This window comes from Giraffa tippelskirchi, chromosome 11, assembly GCF_054371585.1.
Source record: "Giraffa tippelskirchi isolate mGirTip1 chromosome 11, T2T-mGirTip1v1.2.pri, whole genome shotgun sequence".
NCBI lineage: Eukaryota > Metazoa > Chordata > Mammalia > Artiodactyla > Giraffidae > Giraffa > Giraffa tippelskirchi.
In genome coordinates this window covers 118216960-118240704 of record NC_137285.1, presented here as the reverse complement: position 1 = coordinate 118240704, position 23745 = coordinate 118216960, and the positions used below count along the sequence as shown (strand labels likewise).

General features: G+C 39.3%; 1 protein-coding gene across 21 annotated transcripts in view; it reads right to left on the bottom strand.

Moving 5' to 3' along the window:
• The window catches only part of STK33 (serine/threonine kinase 33), a 168688-nt gene extending 145436 nt beyond the window's left edge, over positions 1-23252 (bottom strand). For 8 of the 21 annotated variants that reach the window (XM_081540804.1, XM_081540797.1, XM_081540791.1 and 5 more), the window contains exon 1: positions 23174-23252. The gene's annotated coding sequence lies outside the window, so the exon portion shown is untranslated. Of the gene's footprint in view, positions 1-5768; positions 5867-22609; positions 22691-22822 lie in introns of all 21 variants that reach the window. The other 13 variants (XM_081540800.1, XM_081540796.1, XM_081540790.1 and 10 more) reach the window with 5 other exon arrangements.
• Positions 23253-23745: the final 493 nt, after the last annotated feature.

Genomic DNA, 23745 nt, shown 5'->3' with positions numbered 1-23745 from the left:
CCCTTTTTCTTGTAATTGTTCTTATTTTCAGACACCATGCATATGAAGGGGAAAAAATAAGGGACTTGAATATAACATTATTGAAATGACAACACCATAGAAACCAGATTAGTGGTTGCCAGGGGCTGGGTGGAGAGAGAGGGAGGAGGTTGTGGCATGAGGGATCCTACACACACACACAGAAGCATGTAAAACTGGTGAAATCTGAACAAGGTACACAGATCATATTTATGTCAAATTCCCCGTTGTGACACTATACTATGATTATATAAGATGCTACCATTGTAAGAAACTGAGTGATGACTCCAACAAAATCTCTGTATTATTTCTTACAGTTGCATATATACTATAAGTATCTCAAAATAAATGAAAAAAACCTTTTAAATATAAGGTGAATGTCAGATACATATTTAGGAAGCATCAGAATATTGCAAAGAAACAGCTTTCAGCAAATTTCATGCACTAATCCACTGGTCTAATTTAAGAACTAGTTCTCATCAAAAAGATTAAAATAGACTTAGAGGTTTATAGAGCAAAAATTTAGAAAATATGCAGTTTTCATATAAGAGGCATCTGTAATCTCAAACTGTGACCTAACTGTAAACATACTTTAACTTCAATCATTTTCAAACCAGGACTCAGAAAATAAACTTATACTGCTGAAAGAAAGAAAGTCAAATGCACTAAGCTGATATAGGCAACAAGAAGTTCAACTTTCCTATATGTATTCTATAATTAAGCAATGCTAATAATACATTTTGGGGGGAATACATTTTTGAAACCAGAAATTAAAGAGCCTAATTCAATTTTAAAGTGAAAATGTTTCCCAAATTTCAGAATGTATAAAGTATTAGTCTAGATTCTTAAGTATAAAAAACTATTGGGAAATTAAATAAGCCTTTTTGAAAAAAAAGAATCCTACTAAAGCATTTTGACAAATTTATGAGAAACAATCAAAGCAGAATGCACCATGCAGGATAACATTAAATAACCAGGCAACTATTTTTAAACAAACCACTATGATCCTTTGCCACTACTTGATTAACAATAAATGACCAAGAACAAATGAACAGCCTGCAGTAGCTTTACCTGCAACTACTTAATCAGAGAGACTCAGAGATATATGATCCCACTGGTAGAATAATACTCAGATCCAACTCCTACTGTGCTATAGAGCATTCAGTATTCTTGAGCAAGCTATTTAACCTTTGCACCTCAATCTTCTGAGCTGTAAAATGAGAATCATCATAGCTGCCAGTTCACACACAGGGATGCTAAAGCTGAAAGTAAGATGCTGCATCTAAGCTACCACAACCCAATAGGTTCCAGCAGTTCTTGCTCAAGCAAAGCTTCCAAAAGTGCCAGAGTGAACCCCAGACTCTGACTGCTTTCCATTTTATTTCCAAATACCTGGATGAATGTCATGAGAAGTTGAATATTATCACTAGAACATTTAAAAACTAATGCCTGACTCAAAGACATAGTAACTTTATAACAATAGTTGATTTAATAGTTATTTTATAAATGCATTAACTTGTTATATCAGACTAAATATAAATGTAAGCATTCCTCAGAAGTGTCACAACTCATAAAAGAATGAAACAGTAATAAGATATATGTATGATCACACTGTAAAATGTGTTGATTCCTATTTTGTTTCTTCCTTCTCTAGCAAAGAGAATGTAATGTACAGAACACACAAAGTGAGAAGAGAAGATGCAGACAGGTAAGGGAGACAAAAAAGGGCATAACCACTCTAGGCACCCCTGAACTATCTGCTAAAGAAAAGCTGCAGGTGTAACCTCAGAGCCAACACTGACAGACTTTGAAAAATAGTGGAAATAAGAAAAGTTCTGAGATACTAACAGTCAAGTGTTATACAAATGAGAATATCTGATCATTTCACCTTTATATACCAAGGAACCCAGGTCATTAAGTGCAGAAAACCTAAGTATCAATTAGCCAACTCTGGTCTAATCACACGTTGAGGAAAGACAGTTGGCTACAGCAAGAACCCAAATGTGTCAAAACAGAGGTTGTGGGACAGTAAGATTCATTTAGAAAATGCAGGAGGACAGAAGCCCCAAAAATCTAGCAGAGAGTTTACAGAGAGTTCTATAATAGCTTATATGATACAACTACCAAAATATGATAGTAATCACTCTGCTACATGCAATAATTATCTACCAAATACAATACAAATAAGAAGTTATATTTTTGGATGAGAGATTTGAATTTTTTCTACAATTAAAGTGACTTTAGTCTGCATTCTAAAGTTTGTTAATGGATTTCCCTGGTGGTCCAGTGGTTGGGAATCCACCTGTCAGTGTGGCAGACATGGATTTGATCCCTGAGATAGAAGGATCCCACATGCTGCGGAGCAGCTGGGCCCTTGTGTCATAACTACTAAGTTCAGGCTCTAAAGCCCACGAGCTGTAACTACTGAGCCCACATGCCTAGAGCCCAGGCTCTGCAGTAACAGAAACCACCACAATGAGAAGCCTGTGCACTGCAACTAGAGAGTAGCTCCCGCTCGCCACAACCAGAGAAAACCTGCGTGCAGCAACAAAGAATCAGCACAGCCGAAAATAAATAGTAAATAAATAAAATAATACAGAAAAACGTTCATTAACTACAGATTCTAGAGCTAATAACTAAGAAACAGAAAACAGCCAGAAAGGAAAATCAACAAAGATATTCCAAATGCATAATTAATAAATTAGGATATTACAGAGCAAAACAAACTCAGTCTTGACTCTAATTTCAAAAGCCTATATGACTTTTCCACTGTATAATTGTAAGGGATTTGACTTAGGTCATTCCTGAATGGTCTAGTGGTTTTCTCTACTTTCTTCAATTTAAGTCTGAATTTGGCAATAAGGAGTTCATGATCTGAGCCACAGTCAGCTCCCAGTCTTGTTTTTGCTGACTGTATAGAGCTTCTCCATTTTTGGCTGTAAAGAATGTAATCAATCTGATTTTGGTGTTGGCTATCTGGTGATGTCCATGTGTAGAGTCTTCTCTTGTGTTGCTGGAAGAGGGTGTTTGCTATGACCAGTGTGTTCTCTTGGCAGAACTCTATTAGCCTTTGCCCTGCTTCATTCTGTACTCCAAGGCCAAATTTGCCTGTTAGTCCAGGTGTTTCTTGACTTCCTACTTTTGCATTCCAGTCCCCTATAATGAAAAGGACATCTTTTTTGGGTGTTAGTTCTAAAAGGTCTTGTAGGTCTTCATAGAACCGTTCAACTTCAGCTTCTTCAGCATTACTGGTCAGGGCATAGACTTAGATTACCGTGATATTGAATGGTTTGCCTTGGAAACGAACAGACATCATTCTGTCATTTTTGAGATTGCATCCAAATACTGCATTTTGGACTCTTTTGTTGACTATGATGGCTACTCCATTTCTTCTAAGGGATTCCTGCCCACAGTAGTAGATATAATGGTCATCTGAGTTAAATTCACCCATTCCAGTCCATTTGAGTTTGCTGATTCCTAAAATGTCGACGTTCACTCTTGCCACCTCCTGTTTGACCACTTTCAATTTGCCTTGATTCATGGACTTAACATTCCAGGTTCCTATTGCTCTTTATTGTTCCAATATTGTTCTTTATAGCATTGGACCCTGCTTCTATCACCAGTCACATCCACAACTGGGTGTTGTTTTTGCTTTGGCTCCGTTCCTTCATTCTTTCTGGAGTTATTTCTCCACTGATCTCCAGTAGCATATTGGGCACCTATCAACCCGGGGAATTCATCTTTCAGTGTCCTATTTTTTGCCTTTTCATACTGTTCACAGGGTTCTCAAGGCAAGAATACTGAAGTGGTTTGCCATTCCCTTCTCCAGTGGACCACATTTTGTCAGATTTCCAAAGTCACTGCAGATGGTGACTGCAGCCATGAAATTAAAAGATGCTTACTCCTTGGAAGGAAAGTTATGACCAACCTAGACAGCATATTAAAAATCAGAGACATTACTTGGCCAACAAAGGTTCGTCTAATCAAGGCTATGGTTTTTCCAGTGGTCCTGTATGGGTGTGAGAGTTGGACTGTAAAGAAAGCTAAGCACTGAAGAATTGATGCTTTTGATATGTGTTGTTGGAGAAGACTCCTGAGAGTCCCTTGGACTGCAAGGAGATCCAACTAGTCCATCCTAAAGGAGATCAGTCCTGGGTGTTCATTGGAAGGACTGATGTTGAAGGTGAAACTCCAATACTTTGGCCACCTGATGCAAAGAGCTGACTCATTTGAAAAGATTGAGGGTAGGAGAAGGGGACGACAGAGGATGAGATGGTTGGATGGCATCACTGACTCATAGGACATGAGTTTGGGTAAACTCTGGGAGTTGGTGATGGACAGGGAGGCCTGGCGTGCTGTAGTCCATGGGGTCACAAAGAGTCAGACACTACTGAACGACTGAACTGAATATGACTTTTCACAAACTTCATTTATTATTTACTATTAATGCAATGAGCTGTAAGCAGAATGATCTTATATATGTTTCCTGATTCTGCTATGTCACCCTTCTGAAGTCTGTTTATCTGGGCATATAAATACTTTTCTATATTCTTCATGCTTATTTTAAAATATCTAGTACCACTCCTGAAAAATAGTAATTGTCTACTCAGTAACAGATTTAAAAAGTACTGTGCAATATAGATGTTTATCTTCATAGTCATTTTATATTCTACCTGCATTGAAGCTAAGAAGATATGAGTATATATTCCACTCTCACTCTTCTCCATTTGACCAGCTCTGCAGGTCTTTCTTTAGTTTTCTTCATTTCACATACAGATCTTAAAAATTCCCTTTTGCCCATTCTCTGGATATATTCAGTGGCAACAGAGCCATTATAGCCATTTTTATATGGCAAATTTCTTGAACAAGAATCATACCATAAACCTACTAAAGGTCAAATGTATCAGTGCTTCTCTGGGGAAGTCTTTCTATGCAGTAATGAGCCATTTTTCTTCAGGAATCAAAGTTTGACTTTGTTGAGGAAATGACTGCTCATTTCTCATTAGTCAGTCAGCTATGGTATAACCCTCTCTTTTCTCATTTTTTTGAAATCCACAAGCCTTTACATATATGTGACTGCATTGCTTGATGCAGAGCTCTGCTGACAGAAAAGCACTCACATATTTGTTGATTTATCACATATCTGTACTTGGGATAAAAAAAACCTTCCATGTAAGTAATAAAATAGAGCTATTCCCACAGTGAATTTCACCATATTCAGAGCAATCTCCTTGGATCTTGTTTACCATCCACAGTGGACTCACAGATGTACTAAACAACCTAAATTCAAAGTTATTTATTAATATTATAGCATTGCTCACAATAGCAAAATATTGGGAAACATTCAAATGCCCTTTGATAAAGGATTAGTGGTATATTTATACAATGGAATATTATGCAGCAATTGAAAATGAAGACTTTTTTTTTAACTAGAACAATCTCCTAGATACTATCAGGCAAAAAAATTAAGGTGAAGGCATACAGCATACAACTATTTACATAAAAGAGGGGTTGAATTATATTTGTATATAATATATTAAATGTTATTACAGGTATATTTTATATATTTATACACACAGATCTCTGAAAGGATATTCATTGTAGGAAACTAAGTGTCAAGAAGACAGGGACACAAAGAAGACTTTTTCACTATATACCATTCTATTTTTAAATTATGTACCAAATACAACTATTATCTATTCAAAAAATAATTGAACTTTAAAAGAAAATATAGTGTGGTAGTTACACACAGAGGCTCTGTAGATAAAAAGATATGAATTAAGTCCCAGCTCTGTCATTCACCAGTATGTGACCTTAGGCAAGTTCTCCAAGCTCCAGTTTCCTTAATCTGTAAAATGAGGATGATAGTGACTGTGAGAATCAGAGTGAATCAAGTATATAAATCACTTAGCACAGATCCTGGAAACTATGATTATTCAATATTATTCAATATTCTATATAAATGTTACTGTAACTTGGAAGTCACAAAGTTACAGTCATCACCAATCATTTTTTCCCTTATTCTCAGTGAGCAAATTTTGTTAGTTCCTCTTTTAAAAAGATACAGCATCCAACCATTTCTATCCACTGTATAACCACTAGAGATTGGCCCAGACCCTGGAGTATTAGCTAAAGACTGAATTTCATAAGCAAGTCAATTAGGAGCCATTATATATCTGCCATTCTATACAGACATATCTATTAATATAAAATCTCTAATAAATAACAAATGCAACCAATTTATAAAGTGTATTCCCACTTTACTGTTTATAAAGTATCTTCAAACACTTTAGTTCAATTCCTGGAACTGAATCTTGGAAATAGAAGGTCCATTAAAGGACATTCTAAATTTTCAACAACTATGAAACAAGCAGAGTAGACATCTTTATTCCTCTTTTGTAGATGAACATTTTTGGCTGAAGAGCAACCTATTAAATATGAATTCAAATGATTTTTATATATGAATATACATATGAATTTAAATGATTTAAATAATAAATTAATTAAACGAAAGCCAAAGAAGAAGAGTGACATGCCATAGGCCACATGCTTTACAGGAAAAAAAATGCCTAGAATTCAGATCTTCTCATTTCAATGCTCATGTCATCTACAGTCTTGCCAGGAAGTGTCTATTCTTAACAGGATGTCATCAAGCACATTGTTCTTCCCTTACCTAGAAGGCTCTCACCTACGCCAACCAAGACTTTGTCCACAGAAGCTGCCTTGAATCTGGTAGCCCCAGGTTTCTGAATTCCATCTACTGAAACGGCAAACAACTCAGGCCCACACTGATTATATCAACAAGCATGACCTACAAGCAGCTCAAATCCAACCTGTTCACACCGGTAATAACTATCTCGCCTCACCCCCCATCCTCAACCCTTGCCTGGACTTGCTCTTCCACCTTCACCTCTTGAGACCCCTACTTCAGTGAATGGTCCCCCTGCCACTCCCAAAGAGTCCCCCCATCACCCTCATAACTCTAAGAGTCGTGCTACTCTCCTCCCTCTCCCTAAATCCACCAATCCTGCTTCTACCTCTAAATACCTATAGAATGAATCTACTTCTCTTCAGAATGGATACAGAATAGGAAAAGAGACAAAGCTGGAGATGAGGGCCCACGCCTAGGCCCATAACTTCCAGGACTGGAGAGCAGTTGACCGAGGGGACTGACCCTGGCACCAAATTAGCATGGTTCAAATCCCAGCTTGGGCACTTACCAGCATCTGACCTTGGGCATATTACTGAACCTGTGTCTCATTTTTCTCATCTGTCCAATTGGGAAAGTACTCATAGCTATTTCATAGGATTATTGCAAAGTACAAAAGAATTAATATAATGTAAAGGGCTTAGCATAATGTCCGGTACACTTTATAGTGTTCACTACTATTTTTAACAGAAACATGGTATTTTTTAATGTCATAAGATATTTGTTCTACAGTGGTGTAAAATCCAGAAGTTTTTCATCAAGACAGATATTCAAAACATAGTCCAATGTCCAATTAATCTGGGCATCCATCCCACTTAAAGGGTTAGTCATGTTGTGCCTATGGCTATCTCCCTACTGTACAACTCCAGTATCTCTTACCTAGATTACTATACCAGCCTCCAATTAATTGATCTCTTCACTTCTAGCCCTCTCCAGCATATTCTCCAAACTGGAGCCAAAATGATTTTTCTAAAATGCATATCTACTTACGACATTCTTAAAGTCCTTCAATCACTCCCTATTACTGTGAATTAAAGTCTAGAATTTTTTAATGTGACTTAAAGAGTCCAATATGATATGTGTGATATGGGCTCAAGCCTCATCCTTATCCACGTTCCCACCCCAGCCGCCATGCAGGCTCCTGTCATCACTCTTTCCATTCATAAAATTCTTTCAGGTCCCACGTCTCTCAGGTCCATACCTTTGAATATGTTATGTCCTCTGCTTGAAACACCATGCCCCATCACTCTACCTCTTACCTGGATAATTTCTACCTACCCTTCAGTCTTAATTTAGATGCTGCTTCATCAAAAACACACATCTCCTGGCCCCCAGATCTGGATCAGGTGCCCTTCCTATGAGTCAAGCAGTACCATATACTTCCTCTACCAGAGCCCTTTTCTCTACTGCCTATTTGCTTGTCTATAGTCCTCCACCAAACTACAAGTTATATGAAGGTGGAGACCACATATTTCTTTTATCCCAACGCTCACTACAATGTCTGTCCCATGCCTGCTTTATTAAATATCTGTTGAATAAATTACTTAATATCACAAATAGAGCTTCATAAGATTTATGAATATTTTTCAAACAACATTAAGTGTAAGGATTATTTTAACTAAAGTAAGTCAAGTAAATAAAATACCAATAAGTGCAGAAGTTGAAAGTTTTAAAAAGACACTCAATATGACATAGAATCTAATCATTGTGACTCTCCAGTGACAAGGTCAGAATCTTTGGGAAATGGTAAAAAAGGCCTCTCTGAAGAATAGGTAGAAATAGTTTTCAATAGAAAACAAGTTTCTTACAGAAGTAAGAAATCATGAGCAACAATATAGCTCCTGCTAAGAGCCTCTGGAAACCAAGAAAAACAAAAACCTATCATAGGAAATCTCCTGACCAATTATAAGTTCCACTACACTGAACTGAAAAATCACTGACTAAAATCCATGCAGATTAACAAGTAAAAAATTTAATAAATATTCAATCTTACTTCTACCTTAACAGTTAATTTTCAGTTCTCTTATTTTCCCCATTCCCATACACAAAATAAGCTTCTCCACTTTCTATGCTGCCAAGCTGTGCTTGGTTGCTCAGTCGTATCCAACTCTGTGCAACCCCATGGACCATGCCCACCAGGCTCCTCTGTCCATGAGGATTCTCCAGGCAAGAATATTGGAGTGGGTTGCCGTGCCCTTCTCCAGGGGATCTTCCCAACCCAGGAATCGAACTGGGGTCTCCTGCATTGCAGGTGGATTCTTTACCAGCTGAGCTACCAGGGAAGCCTTCTCTACCCTCTATACTTGGTAGCAATTTATACACAGCTCTGGCATTACTTTCATCACACTCTATCATATTACTTAAGTACCTCTCTGTCATCAGATTCTCATGAAGACAGAGACAGTGTCATTAATTCATCATCATATCTACAGGGCTATCACTGCATATAGCAGGTGTTTGGTGTTTGTGGAAATGAAAAAAAAGAAGGAAGAGAAAGAGCAATCTGTTTATACAAGTAAGTCACAAGGCAATAGTTGAAGTGGTAGAGAATTTCCACAGAAATAAGGGGAGAAAAGCCTGAAAGAAGTTAAATTGCTAAAAGTTAACATGCAGATAATCCAGCGAACTTTAATATTAATTAATAATAGAAATAAGGACTACTCAGTCTCATCCAGTGGCACTCTACACAAAAGCTTACAAAGTAAGGAGCTCCATGTTGATGTCTTTATATAGCCTATGTAGAAGGACAGAGCATCCCCCCCTCCCCAAAAAAGGAGGGAGAGGACCAGGGAGAGCAGAAGTGGGAAGAGAAAAAGAAAAATATTGTTCCATACCCCGGTAGGTGTGTAAATGATTCAAACACTTCAAAAATGGTTGTCCATGGCCAATATTATTAATATTTTGAGAAAGATGTATGAGGATGTTTTACTACTAGAGGAGGAAATATGAGATATTCTCAACAGAAATTCATTGTCATATTTTCACTTAGCAACATGACTCTAAAATGGTCAAACATGAAGTGATAAATTCATTTGTTCAGTATTTGTAAAAGATACCCAAATATTTGGAAAATGATTACTTCAACATTAAATATCACTATTTACATTACACAGTGTTCAGACTAGAGTTAGAAGAAAAGACTATCCTATGGAAGATTCGCTTTTAGCAGAGTCATACAATATGTTCATTCTCCAAGACTGCCAAGGATTTACCTTCCTCCCTAGTAAACTTAAGGACATTTCCCATAAAATACTCTAATACCAATAGCCTGGGTTGTGTAAAGTTCATGGAAGAGAGATGTAATCTGCTATCATCACATACACAATGAAAAGTATTAAAGAATTCTAAGAGTCCTATAAAACTTGTATCTTTCTCACCAGGGAAATTCTCCCAGCACAATGACTTTCTTTTTCATAATACCAAATCAAATCAAAGCTTTAATAGCACCCACATTGTGCTCAGGTTCATCCCCAAAAACAGACTGCTCTAAAGTTCTCTAAAGGCTTTGGAAAAGAAACCCAACACTTAGATGGAGCCTTATCACCTCAAAAGAAAGTCTATTCCAAAAGAGAACCATCTGTCCCTGGAGGTTTAGCCCATTCCAAAGAGAAGACATGCTAACTTCCCCCTTTTTATTAATTTATTGGCATGATAATTCACATCAATGTAAAGGCATTTCATCCACAATGAGCAAACTGTTTGAAAGCTAAATGCACTAAATCTTCTTTCATGGGGCCTGTAAGTATTTTTTGAACTCTTAGTGGTTTGCACTTAATGCTTTATTTTAAAATCAGTTTAATCATTTCATAAAACCAGTATTTCTTTAGGAAGATGGATTTCATTTTACCTCTATATCTATTACCCCAGGTCAGAACTGCAATGAATCGTGATTCCATTTGAAACCACTAATACTGCACTCAAAAATCCAATTAGTAAGGGAGTCTGAAAACACAATTTTCCAAAATGACTATAGTGCTCTCACTTCCTATTCTTAAATATCTAAGACACTAATTGAATGTCCTTACTATTTTATTTATAGATCTTTCTCAAATATTCTCAAAATAAAATTACCAGTTTTTAATTCCTACTTCCACAAAAGCTCTTTTATCGGCTTTATTTTGACACTTAACTGTATTTTTTAAAATCAATGTGATAAATAAATGTTAAAAAAAAAGTTCTTATGAGACTCATAAGTCTATATAGGTTATAGCTTGATACATTTTAGAACAATAGGAACAAAGGACAAAACTATGAAAGTATAGTAACTCAATCATACAAAATAGATGTATGGATATGTGTATAAATATACATGTGCATGTGAATTATCTACGAAAATAATTTAATGTCAGGCAGTTTTTATCCATCATATCACAGCCTTCATGGCTACAGTATGATCATGAATATAAAATCGATCATTTAAATCACTAAAGTGAAACCTAGAATGGAGAAGTAGTCATGTCATAGTATCAGGAGTAGAAAGGCAATCACAGAATCCTGGAATTGGAGAGGATTTCAAAGGACATCTGATACAGCATGGAATTTCATTCACAGAACTGAGGGATGCTGACATGGACACTGTAAAAAGTTTTCCAACCACAGGGAGCCCACAGGAAGCCCAGTCTTTACTTTCCCCAAGAAGCTCGTTTTCATCAGACACCAACAATAGAATATTTCCCCTCATATCAAGCCAAAATCATCCTTTCAGGATATAACTCATCTGTCCTTACAGATATGCCTAATCCATCTTTAACAGGTCTCAGTCTTCTAGATATAAAGAAAATGAACATGTGTCCCCCAGTCATATTTCCTAGAGGATAGCCATCGTTTCTACATCCCCAATTTCTTAGCTGTCCTTCATATCATTTAAAGACCTTGCACTATTCCAGACCCTTCAATCTCCTCTAGGCATAATTCAATTTGCCAATATCTTAACTAAAAAATGGCATCTAGAACTAACAGTCATACTCCACAAGTTATTACCAACATTTATTCACTAGGAAAGAGTCAAACCAAAGAACCCTGTGCTTCCTAGGGAACAAGTCTTGACATGTACTATGGAAATGGCTAGATAAATAGAAAATATAAGTCAGTTTTAACCAAAGACAGTGATGAGAAAAATGGAGGGGGAGGTAGCTTAAAATATAGTGTCATCTAGCTATTTATTCTGAAAGAAGTTAACCACACTACATGCTAGTCCACAATCTAAATTACCTGAGATACTGGTAATGAGAAAGTAATATGACCAAAACTTGCTAAATTTGCAATAAGCATAGGCGTATATAAAGCAATCGTAGCCTTTAAAATAAATTACTTTTAATCTCATCTAAAGAATCAAATGAAATCAAAATACTGGATGTAATTAAGACTGTTAAGTTTCCCTGGAGATTATACAAATCAGACATGTTAAGCATCCCAGAAATGAAACATGTGACACAATTAAGGAAATCCTATTGAAAAAAATTAGTCTGTAAAACAGAGATAATATGGGGTTAAGGAATGGCTTATTAATTACTCATTCAGTTCTAAGTATAATAAATACAGCTATCACCATTTCAATTCACTAGTGGCTGAGCTCAGAAAGCTAAATCACTGCCATTCAATCTGCCTCAAGAATCTAGATCTAATCAGTATAGTCACTGCCTGCTTCATTTATTGACTCACAGAATTATTTTAGGCTGAAAGGAATTTAGGTGAAAAAAATAATAATAATAACACCAGTAAGAAGGAGCGCCAGAATTAAAGACCAAAATCTGGCACCTTGTCTACTGTGCTGAACAACCTTTCAAATATTTGAAAACAGTTCTCCCCTTCCCACCAATCTTCTTTCCAAGGCCAGTTCCTTCAATGATTTATAATATAGGGAGGATTTCAGAACAAAGTCCTACATTAAGTGACTTCTGGAAATTCAGACATGTTCTTTCACATCTGAAGGGCCAGCTTAGACTGAGTCTTGAGGGGATAAATGAGTAGCTTCCAGGAGGAGGGTGTCCCCAACAAGACGAAGACTCTCGAGCCACTCTTCAACCCTCAGTTCCTCTGCTTCAGGCAAAGCAAGAGGGACCTGAGGGACACAGCCCGCGAGCAGAGCCAGTTGGTAAGTGACCGTGGGAGAAGCCACCTGATGCGAAGAACAGACTCATCTGAAAAGACCCTGATGCTGGGAAAGATTGAGGGCAGGAGGAGAAGGGGACAACAGAGGATGAGATGGTTGGATGGCATCACTGACTCAATGGACATGGGTTTGGGTGGACTCCGGGAGTTGGTGATGGACAGGGAGGCCTGGCGTGCTGCGGTTCATGGGGTCGAAAAGAGTCGGACACAACTGAGCGACTGAACTAACTGTGGGAGAAGCTCAGAAGGGAGGCCGTGACGGTGCCAACATCACAATCACCAGCAGACAGCAGCTCCAGTTCAGGGGCCTTCCTTGTACCTAGCCATTCTTCAATAGCCCTCTCTACTAGGTCTCAGCCCCCATGATGCGTCTTTCTTATTTCTGACTAAGCCCTGGGACAAGCAGGACAGAGATTCCTCCAGAGAAAGCGCATAGCCACTGAGGGAGCTCTCCATGAGCCATAAGGTCATAATATCAAAGTAGATGGGCAAGTAACCGAGGACAATATTCAAGTGGCAGGATGCTATCAAAAGAGAAGCAGGAAGCCAAAAGCCTAAAATATTAGATTAGATGCTTGGGCGAAATGCTAAAGACAAAAGACAAAAGGATTTTTTAAGCTAGGCTTAGAATAAGAAGATAAAACCAAGACAAATGTTAACAGATTCTAAACTAAAATTATGCTTCTGTCTCCACCCAAACTGACCTCAAATCTTGGCCCAGCATAATAGGCTGTTTGTAAGCTGGACATTGCTAGCCTGTCAGTCAGTGTCTTGGATCGTTCCCCTGGATATCAACTTCCTTAAAGGCCTATACTCTTTCCCACACCAGGCCTTCATCCTGCCTCAGATCCCTTTCCCCTTCTGCTGAGCCTCCCCTGATTGCCCCTAGCAGATTCAGGAGAGCTCTCCTCCAGTTCCCACGACACTAAGCCTCGCGTCGCAGCAGCTCCTATGGGAGATGATTGTTTCTTGGTGTGCTCCCCTCCAAAACACACTGTGAGCTCTCAAAGGCAGTATCTTTGTATTCCAAGAATCCAGCACAGCGTCTGGCTCACCATTTAGTAAGTGAGTGAATCAAATGAGGGAAGTAGGACAAGTGAAGTAACAACCACATGCCAGGCTTTGTGTCATATGTCTTTCATCTCTTGTCTACTGACTAATGACAGACACACAGAAAACAGTGCCTGAAGCGCACTAATTGATCAATAAACCTAACTGAATAAATCAAGTAAAATATACATGAAAAGAGCTTTGACAGGTTCAGCAAAGTGACATGGTCATGGGAATGAAGGTCCCTTTCAGTGTCAAGATTCTGTGGAATTTTAAAAAGCTGTATTTACACACATTTCCCAGAAGATTTGGGAAAAAGAGAAGGGAAACAAGCCTTTATTGAGGGGCTACAATTTTGTCAGGCACTTTATATATGACATTTGATTTGTTTTTCATAATAATTCTGGGAAGTTGGGATTATAATCCTCATTTGATAGATAAAGAAACCAATGATAGATATGCAGAGACAAAATTTGAACTCAGGTGAGCCTGACTCCAGCCCTAAGCTTTTCCCCCACTGCACACCTGAATCCCTGGGGGGAACACAAGTCTCCCTTCCCTATCACTCCACTCCAAGGAAATGGAGTTCTGAAACAAGCCAAGGCTCAACTGGGTTATGATTCCAGAGGGTGGAGCTTTCAATGGGAAGCATGAAGAAACGAAAGCGCTCTGCCTTCCCTTGAGAATATCCCCTTTTCTTTGTTGAAAGGTTCACAACTCTTCCCACGTTCCTCCCATGAGTCTGGAAGGATAATTTTAGGGCCTCTCCAGTTTAGAGCGGAGAAGGCAATGGCACCCCACTCCAGTACTCTTGCCTGGAAAATCCCATGGATGGAGGAGCCTGGTAGGCTACAGTCCATGGGGTCGCTAAGAGTTGGACGACTGAGCGACTTCACTTTCACTTTTCCCTTTCATGCACTGGAGAAGGAAATGGCAACCCACTCCAGTATTCTTGCCTGGAAAATCCCATGGACGGAGGAGCTTGTTAGGCTGCAGTCCATGGGGTGGAGAAGAGTCGGACACCACTGAGCGACTTCACTTTCACTTTTCCCTTTCATGCACTGGAGAAGGAAATGGCAGCCCACTCCAGTGTTCTTGCCTGGAGAATCCCAGGGACGGCGGAGCCTGGTGGGCTGCTGTCTATGGGGTCGCACAGGGTCGGACACGACTGAAGCGACTTAGCAGCAGCAGCAGCCAGTTTAGAGAAAAGCAACGCCTCTTTTACTTTTCCTGTTCTCTAGAAGGTCAAGTGGCAATCAAGTTCTAATTCAGAGGAAAGACGGCAAGGAGGCAACACCACGGTTCTACGTGAGAGGCCTTAAATTAGAAGGGGAAGTAGTATGGCAAAACAAATTTAAAAAAATAAATAAATAAAAGAAGGGGAAGCAGCCCTGAAGCTTCTTACATCCCCTGCAAGCCTACTCACCAGGTTGTAAGTCTACATAGAGATGGTAACCAAAGTACTAATTAGCAATACAGATGTTCCTTTGTCTGGAATGTCTTCTGTGTAGGATGGTGGCATCTAACTGAGGTGACAAGGTATCGGCCAAATGTTTCATCAAAACAATAGGACTTACAAGTTGACTTAAACAAATAATGTGAGGCCAGAACAGATGTTCTTGGGACAACGGGCTATCCTCATGAAAAAGGATGAATCTGGACACTTATTCTACACATATACAAAAACTAACTCAAGATGGATCAAAGGCCTAAATATAAGAGCTAAAACCACAAAACTCTTAGAAAAAAAAACAAAACATACAAGTAAATCTTCACGACCATGAATAGGCAACAATTTTTTTACATATGACATCTAAAGCCAAGCAAGTGTTAGTCACTCAGTCATGTCCGACTCTTTGTGATCCCACGGACTGTAGCCCACCAGGCTCCTCTGTCCATGGGATTCTCCAGGCAAGAATACTGGAGTGGGTTGCCATTCCCTTCTCCACTAAAGCCAAGCAATCAAAGTAAAAACGTATATACTGAATTTCATAAAATTAAGACTTTTTGCTCCTCAAAAGACACTACCAAGCAACAACCAAAAAGACAACACACAGAATGAGAGGAAAAGTTTGTAAATAATACATCTGATAAGGGTCTAATATTCAGAATATATAAAGAACTATTACAACTCAAAAATAAAAAACAATTCAAATTTTAAAAATAAACCAAGGAGTTAAATAGCTACTTCTCCAAAGAAGATATACAAATAGCCAATGAGGTCCAAACATCATTAGTCATCAGGGAAATGCAAATCCAAAGTATAATGAGGTACCACCTCACACCTACACTGACGGCTATAATCAAAAAGATGGACAATAAAAAAGGCTTGGTGATGGTGTGGAAAATGAGATTCTTCACACATTACTGGTGGAAATGCAAAATGGTGCAACTATTGAATACTGTGGAGAACAGTCTGGCAGTCTTCAAAAAGTCACACATAGAAATGACTAGCAATTTTACTCCTGGATATCCTAGATATATACTCAAGAGAAGTGAAAAGATGTGTTCACACAAAAACTTATACATAAATATTCACAGTAGCATCATTCATAATAGCAAAAAAAGAAAAAGAAACCAAAATCGCCATCTACTGATAAATGGATAAAAACAATGTGGTATATCCATACAGTGGAATTTTACTTGGTCAAAGAAAAGAATGAAGGACTAATACATACTACAACAGAAATGATTCTTTAAAATATCATGCTAAGTGAAAGAAGCCCAATGCAAAAGGGTCCATATTGTACAATTCCATTTATACAAAATGTCCATGATAACAGGCAAATCCATAGAGAAAGTACATTAGTGTTTGCCAAGGGCTAGGGGAAGGGAGAATGGGGAGTGACTGCTAACAGATGTGAGGTTTCTTTAGGGGGTTATGAAACATTCTAGAATTAGATAGTGGTGACAATCGCAAAACCTTGTGATGTACTAAAAACTTAATTTTACACTTTAAAAACAAATTATATGGTATGTTAATTATATCTCAATTTTTAAAAAGTGAGCTGCAAGTATAAAAAGGAGCTAAGTGTACACATTATAACATACGTACTATCAAAGAGATACAACAGAAAAGCAATTAAGTTAACTTGAAAATCACTGCTGGACATTGGTGTTTACTTTCATAATGACAAATATGAAAAGTATTGCATTTTATTGTCATAAGTTGCACACCAACATGAAGAAGATTGAGAGGAAAAATTAATCTGATTTCTGTGAAAAAAACTCCAAGGATATTTATTTGCTTTCTTCCCAATATCTCGGCTGGTTGGAAGCTGAACTCCCTGGAGCAGATATAAGAGCCTCTATGTTAGATTTGCTGACAGCAAACAGACTTGAAAGAATTCAAGTATAAGAAACTGAGCCTCAGATGAGCTGCCTTTGGTAAATGGTAAATGGATTCTCTCCTAGCAAGCTCTGTTGCTGCAGACAAGCATTCCACCATGATAACGACAAAGTAACAGAGTAGAACTTTTCAATTACCGGCATCTCAACCCTAGAGACTGGATGAACATCTTCCACAGGGTTTTTTCTTAGATTCTCTGAATGAATATGTATGAGTCCAAATGACCAGTTTTTCCAGGTGATCACAGCTCATTTTAAGAATATTGAATTACAAACAAACTCTGCACACATACAATGTAAAAGTGAAAATATAAGACAGTATTCTATTAACTGTACCTGGAACATTGTAGCACCCACTAAATACTTGCTGAATGAAGCTTATATAGTTAATGTTGTGATTTAATCACTAAGTCATGTCCAACTCTTTGTGACCCCATGGATTATAGCCTGCCAGTCTCTTCTGTCCATGGATTTCCCAGGCAAGAATACTGGAGTGGGTTGCCATTTCCTTCTCCAGGGGATATTCCTGACCCAAGGATCAAACCTGTGTCTCCTGCATTGCCGGCAGTCTCCTTCATTGCAGGTGGACTTGTTACTATCTACTAAATAATCTAGATCAAATAATAAGGCAAACAGTATTTCTAAATCAACCTGTCTTCATCAATAAGGTGTTTTTTACTTGCTTTATTCCTGAAGTTATACCACATCTTCACTGATAGTCCAAACTGAAAAGTCAATGGTTATTAACAAAGATATTTAGTCTATTATAAGTATTAATAGAAAGGATAGTCTGACTTAATTCTAATAATTACTGCCCCTCATCTTACAAAACATCCTGAAATGAAACAACTTTGGGTCAATAAAACTGCAGGAATTTGTGAGGTGATTAGTCATTCACCTTACAATTTATTTTAGTTAATAAACTAAGAAAAGATATATTGATACAGTTATTAACTTGTCACATTCTGAACCCTAAGACAGATCCAAGCAAAACACAATTCACCTCTGATCCCTACTGGAGCTCCACAGCAAGCGAAATTCTTCCTGAAGCACATCTTAAAGCATACTAATTTACCAATGCCTGGAAGGTCAGCAATTAATTCTACATAGCATTTTCCCTTTTTAAGCCTCTGACAAGAACAGGGAAATCATTTCTCAGTATCTAACAACTGTGGGTGCTTGAGATACTATATAGAATCATGAGGTAGATAAAAAAAAAAAGTAGAAAATATCTTCAGAGATCACATCTTCTCTTTTAGGACACTTCTAAAAATCTCCAAGGATACAGTTCTACAAGTTCACAATGTACAACAGACACTGGCAGAAAAAGTCTTCATCAGTCTTTTACAGCACTGTAAGCTCTTTTCTTCTGTCTCCAAGGAGACATGAAGATGACATGAGTATCAACCTTTACATTATCATCCTTCTAGGTTTTTTATTGGAAATCACACTACTCAATTCATTTTCACGTTCATGAACTCTTCCTTGATTTGCTGACATCACAAAATAACATTTTTAAAGAAAACGCAATTTGTTAACTGGTCTCTGTATGAAAAAGACTTCCCAAGCATAAAAAGTAATGAATCAAAAAGGAAAAGTTTAATGAGTAGACCATATAAAATTGTTTTAATTTCTATAAATCAAAAACCATCATAAATTAAATGAAAAGGCAATTGTAAAAAGATTTTTTTGAAAAAAGGCAACTATAGGAGAAATGTCCCAGCATGACAAGCAAGGTTTAATATCCTTACTCTATAAAGAATTTACACAAATCAGTGTCTGGCCTAGACAGTGCCACCCCCACCCCCACCCCCACATTCCCCTCCTCATCCATACAAGAAATTGCTAGGTCCCTATTTTAAAAAAGGTTATAGTTTCTCAGAGCTTTCAGGATCACTCTGCCTCTTTCTTCTGCCTTAGTTCCTTGCCTCCCACCTGGATGCTCTCCTTCTCCTAAGGCCTGTTAGCCAGGAGACGCAGATAAACAACCTGATCTTGATTTCAGATTTTCTCCAAGATCCAGCCTCTGCAACACAGCTTTCTACATTGCTCTGCCATCGGCAGGCAAGTAACAACTCGCCCCCGGCTCCAGGGATACCAACTAATTCAACTAATTCCAACTAATTCCAGCCAAAGTCCAGCATACTGGCTCCTGCCTAGGCCAGAAACACAGAAGCCAAACTAAACAATTAACAAAAAGCTGAGACTCCATGTAAAAACCATCAAAGAACTTGTGCGGGCAATTCACAGAAAAGAAATAGCTAATAGCTAGTAACAAGATTTTTTCATGCTTAAATACATTGATAATGGAAGATGTGAATTAAAATGAGATAATATTTTTATCTGTGAAATTTGCAGATTTTTTAAAATAATAATGCTAACACAGATGTCATAAAAGTGATAGCAAGATGGTAAACTGGTATAATCTTTCCAAAGGTAGCAATATGTTTGAAGAGTATTCATCTGTCCTTTGACTCTGTAATTTCATTTTCAGGAACTGATCTTCAGTAATCAAAAATCTACTTGAAAGATTTAACTATAAAGAAATTCATCTCTACATTTCTGTATTTGAAATATAACTATCAAACAATAAGTAAATTACAAATAAATTATGGTTTATCCATAGTGTCATTATGGGGCAAATAAAAATGATATAGTAAGAGCTGATTCCTCTATAGCCTTGATTAAGTAACATTCACTGTCCAAAGCTGTTAATGTATTAACTCATTCATTCCTCCAACAACATAAATGGAACTTGTAAGGTAAGTAGGTGCTAGTATCATCTCCTTTTTACAGATGAGGAATCTGAGGCACAAAGAAGTTAAGTAGTTGGTTTAAAGTTACACTGGCACAGATTCACATGCCCTTATCTGAAATCCTAAAATCCACAAGCTTTGAATACCACATGTTCTCATAAATTTGTGGCAAATCCATTTCTTGGCAAAACCTGACCTGAACTCATGTAAAAGTATGTATAGTCTTTACTTATCTCACTTAGAGTGAAGTTTTCTTTCTAAAGAAAAAGTAATGTGTTTGATTACAGAGTACTGCCCAAGATCCCACTAGAAGGGATGCAGTTTATAAATCATGTTGTTCTTCTATCATCTAAAAAATTCTGAATCTTAAAGCACAACTAGCCCCATGGGTTTCAGATAAGGAATTGTGGCAGAACTGAAATTCAAATCTCTCCATCTGCCTGGCTCTGGAGTTTGTGCTCTTAACCATGATGGTTATTTTGAGATCATTTAATGGAATAGGAAAATCTTTATAATTAAAATATATATGTGTTTATTAACTACATACTATTTATCGGACACACAGAGAAAATTAAAATTGTGATGATGCTACTAAGGAGATATAATTAGTATCAGAAAAGCTTATACCCTGAGGGGGGTTGTCCTAGACAGAGTGGTCAGTGGCAGCTTTTCTGGGAATCATCTGATCTGAGAAGTGAAGGATGAGCAAGAGTTAACAAGATGAGGGAAGAGAATACCTGGAAGGAGAAGAGCATGTGCAAAGGCCCTGTAGTAGGAGGGAAAATGGAGACAAAGGACTCAGTGTAACTGGAACACAGAGAACAAGGGGAGCCTGGTGTTAGATAAAGGGCTTCCCTGGTGGCTCAGATGGTAAAGAATCCGCCTGCACTGCAGGAGACCTGGGTTTGATCCCTGGGTTGGTAAGATCCCCTGGAGAAGAGAACCCACTCCAATATTCCGGCCTGGAGAATTCCATGGACAGAGGAGCCTGGCAGACTACAGTCCAGTCCAGTCCAGTTCAGTTCAGTTCAGTCGCTCAGTCGTGTCCGACTCTTTGTGACTCCATGGACTGCAGCATGCCAGGCCTCCCTGTCCATCACCAACTCCCGCAGTTTACTCAAACACATGTCCATTGAGTCGGTGATGCCATCCAACCATCTCATCCTCTGTCGTCCCCTTCTCCTCCCGCCTTCAATCTTTCCCAGCATCAGGGTCTTTTCAAATGAGTCATTTCTTCGCATCAGATGGCCAAAGTATTGGAGTTTCAGCTTCAGCATCAGCCCTCCCGATGAATATTCAGGACTGATTTCCTTTAGGATGGACTGGTTAGATTTCCTTGCTGTCCAAGGGACTCTCAAGAGTCTTCTCCAACACCACAGTTCAAAAGCATCAATTCTTCGGCACTCAGCTTTCTTTATAGTCCAACTCTCACATCCATACATGACTACTGGAAAAACCATAGCTTTGACTAGACGGACCTTTGTTGGCAAAGTAATGTCTCTGCTTTTTAATATGCTGTCTAGGTTTGGTCATAACTTTTCTTCCAAGGAGCAAGCATCTTTTAATTTCATGGCTGCAGTGACCATCTGCAGCGATTTTGGAGCCCCCAAAAATAAAGTCTGTCACATGGGGCCGCAAATAGTCAGACATGACTGAGCGATTTTCACACTATAGAGGAGGTAGATGCTACAGGACCTTGTAAGTGGAATAACATTTGCCCCAGTCTGCCCGAGGGACATTCCCAGTGTAATCAATACTCTCTTTTACTCTCAAAGGTATCTCGGTCTGTGTAATAAAATATATGGTCACCCAATTCACAGACCACATTAAAGAGTGGTACCTTTATCCTAAAAGTAGTCAGAAATCCTGACAGACTTTAAGCAAAGGAGAGGAGAAGAGTATCATAATGAAATTTTAGTTTTCAAAAGATTACTCCTACTTCAGGGTAAGAATAGATGAGAATATTGAAAGGATAGATGAATACCTTCTGACTAGTTTGGAGGCCACTACAGGAGACCAAGCAAGAGACCGTGACAGCCTGGTCTAGGGTGACAATGATAGAGACTAAAAGAAGTGGATGGAATTGAGTCTGGTTTGAACATAAAATGAACAGAACTTGACGATCTGGACATGGAAAGAGAGTCCATGACTTCCGGCTTGCAAACTAGATGGATGTTGGTATGATTCACTGAGATAGGAATATTAGAGATTTACATGAGCTAGATATTTAAATGTGTGAGGCATCTGCATGGCAGTTGCAATGTGAAGTGGGGGAGCCTGAAAGAGTGCCTAAAACAAAGAATGTTTAAGTTCGAAACGATGTTTCTTTCCATTGGCAGAGCCCTCTTCTGATGCATGACCATATTTTCTGGTTGGATACTGGAGCAGTTCAGTGGTCAGAAAAAAGAGAAGGTTCCCCCTTGGCTGGTAGTGTGGGACCTGGAGAATCAAACCGCGTGCAGCATGTAAAGATCCCTTAAAAACTAAACCCCAAGTGCTTGACATTTCCGGTTCACAAAGCAGTTTCACATACAGGCTCCTTCAAACCCACCACACTTTGTAGAAATTATACTCTACATTTACAGATGAGGAAACTGAGGTAGCGCGCTTAAATTACCTGTCCACACAGAGGCTGCTCTTAACGGCATACTGTCTCCTTGTACGTGCATGCACTGTGTGCAAGGAACTACCCTAAGTGCTATAAGAAAGAGCTATATTATATAATGAGGTCCTCCTAGGTGCCAGGCTCTAGGAGATTAAAAAAAGAGAGAAGGTGGATTGCGGAAGGGAAGCCACAAATTCAGAACTTTTAAGGATGTGCTATACTTACCCTAGAGTATGTTCGCTTTAAATTTCAAAAAGGTTCACGTCCCAAGGTGAGGGTCAAGGTGAGAAGGTGAAGATGAACCAGGGACCACCCCAAACTCCGACCCAGGGGAAATGGGGTCCCAACGGCTGGGCCCCTGGACACACTACGAGGGGACGGCGAGGGCCGCCAGCCGACCGGGCAGCGGAGGCCCAGCGGCCGGTTTGCCGGCGCGTTGCCATAGCAACGGCCGGGCCAGCTTCGGCCTGGGACCTGGGGCCCGCCCGCCCTTCCCGCGGGGCCCGCCCGCCCTTCCCGCGGGGCCCGCCCTTCCCGCGGGGCCCGCCCTGCGCTGCGACGCCAGGGGCCACTCACCCGGGCCCGCGGGCGGGCTGGCTTCAGACTGGCGCGCACATTCCGCCCTGGTGGTCGCCGAGCCCGGAATTCCGCACCTGGAGAAACTTTTCGGCCGGCGGGGCAACCACAGGGAGGTGGACGGGGGCCGCCTGGGGACAAAGTGCGTAGGCTGGCGCGAAGCCCTTCTCCCCGCAGCCGGGCTGTCAAGGAGGGAGACCCCCAGGTGCGCTCAGGGGCGTCCCCGCGAGCAGCTCCTCCTAGAGATGAACCTGAGAACCCTATCTCAGGGACAGAGAAGCAGACACACGTATTACAGGAAATTAAACCTTTACAGCAATGATATCACAGAACTGAGAGGATATCCAGGCCATAGGCCCCGAGGCTTTCTGGGGCAGCCAGTTGGAGCTGGTGCTGTAAGCCTCACACCGCAGTGGGGTCAGAGCTGGCCTAAAAGTCAGGGAAATGAATATCGGTGCTGGGGGAAGGCCCCCGAAGTGCATGGTGTTTGTCTCCACAGAGGGGCTGAGAAGGCTCTTGACAGTTCAAAAGGCAATTCCCAGGAATATATGTTAGCCACAAAGCTCTGTGGA